We start from the raw sequence: 2,253 nt of genomic DNA, 5'->3' as shown, positions 1-2,253 counted from the left end.
CAAGGTTGGGCATTGCTGGAAAAGCTTTAATCAAGGCGAACTATCAAGGGGTTCCCATTATAACCCAACCGCGTAAGGAACGCAAAATCCAGGAACATAACACCGATATGACGGAAACTAGGGCGGCAAGAGTGGAACAAAACACTAGGCGAGAGGCCGAGCCTTCCACCCTTTACCAAGTATATAGATGCATTAAGATAACAAGATAATATAATGATATCCCAACAAGTAAAATAAATGTTCCAATAAGGAACGGCCTTCAATCTTCACCTGCAACTAGCAACGCTATTAGAGGGGCTGAGCAAAGCGGTAACATAGCCAATCAACGGTTTGCTAGGACAAGGTGGATTAGAGGTTTGACATGGCAATTTGGGAGGCTTGAAAGCAAGTGGTAGGCATCGTAGCAATGACATAGCAAAAGAGCGAGCAAACTAGCATAGCAAAGATAGTAGTGATTTCGAGGGTATGATCATCTTGCCTGCACAGTTGTCATAGTTGACTGGATCCTCGAAAGCAAACTCAACGGGCTCCTCGTTAGCGAACTCGTCTCCCGGCTCTACCCAAACAAGGCAAACAAGCAAATAAGGATACAATCAACCATGTGCAAGACCAAGCAATATGATGCAATGATGATATGCTATGCGGAATGCGATGCGGGATGCAAAATGCAAGATATGACAGGAAAAGCATGAACCTAGACTCAACTTGGAAATCCAAGTGTGCCACTGGAAAGATGAGACGAAATCGCTTGAAAACGATATAAAGAACGCCGGAATCGGAGTTACGGTTTGGAAATGGCAAGCGATTCAAAAATGACACCGGTCTGTGATTTACAGCAAGTAGCCAACTAAATGTAATGAGATGAATATGCTACAGCAACCAAACATGACAACAAAATACATGGCAAGGATGCATACAAGATGCTTAACAAAAGTCTAGCACTGAGCTACGGCCAAAACATCCATTAACCGGTTCAAACAAGCATGGCAAAAATGCATATGACAAACAAATCTCAGACTAAGTGAAATTAACACTTGTCTGGAATTTCAGATCAGGTAGCCCTCTTCGGAGCAACACAACTACATGCTACAGGATCTGAACATGGCAAGGTAAAACATGGCATGGAGCTACTCAAAAATCTTAACAAAAGTCCCTTAGTGACCTTGAGCCAAAATGGATCAGAAAATACAATTGCAAGCATGTGAACATGGCAAAAACATAATCAGTTTTCAGACTTAGTGAAAACTGGCACATGCTGAAATATAACTCAAGTAGGCATGTTTACGAGCTCGATGCACTCACTACAGAGCAAGTCATGGCAAGACAAGCATACACCCATTCAAGAAGGAACAAAATGCAAGCTAGACATGGCAAGAACAATAGCATAGCATGCACGGATCAACTACAACATCATCGGCAAAATTGCAAACAAGTTGACAATCTGCCCAGATTCACAAAGTAGCAAAAGTAGAGCTCGATTGACTCAAGCTAGGGTAATCCATAATTGCAAACAAAGAGATGGATGGATAGAGCACTACAATATTAACAAAACATCCTTACTGATCATCCTCAAAAGAGGCACGGATCACTAGGAAACAACATGAACATATGGCATCATGAGATGAACAGCTCCAGGACTTAGTGAAATTACTAAGTCCCTGAAAACAGAATTAGCAAGTGCACCACTTTGCAAGCTTGCACAAGTCACCACACACATCACAAAAATACATGGGTTACACCTCTGGAAAGATGACAAAACCCTTAACAAAACACATGTAGAGCATCAGGGCATATCATGCACGCAATAATCATGGCAAAAATGATAAAAACCTAAATGGAGTAGCAGATCTGACAATTAACTCAAGTAGCCCTCTTCTAACAACATTTCGGGCATCAAGATTAACTCAAATGAAAATGATGCAATGGAATGAAATGATGTACTCTCTGAGATGAACATTTTGATATGCTATATGCATGAATCGGATCTACAGATGCAAAGTTACGAGGCTGCGAACATGAGCACTTGAACTGAAAATATCAGGGACTTGGAGAAAAATTCAACCTCCGAGATCTAGGGTTACTGTTCACGCACGCGAACCGAGAACTCCGGCGAGGCGGCGGTGGCTCCAGCGAGCTTGAAGAAGCGGCGGGGAGGCGCGGGAGAGGTGGATCCGGCCACTCCCGACCGGATCTGGCGGCGGAGGTGGCGGCGGCGGCCGGCGGGGCCTCGGGCGGCGCGAGCGAGTGGGCGCC

The sequence above is a fragment of the Triticum aestivum genome, chromosome 2A (genome assembly GCF_018294505.1).
Source record: "Triticum aestivum cultivar Chinese Spring chromosome 2A, IWGSC CS RefSeq v2.1, whole genome shotgun sequence".
Lineage (NCBI taxonomy): Eukaryota > Viridiplantae > Streptophyta > Magnoliopsida > Poales > Poaceae > Triticum > Triticum aestivum.
This window is presented reverse-complemented; position numbering follows the sequence as displayed.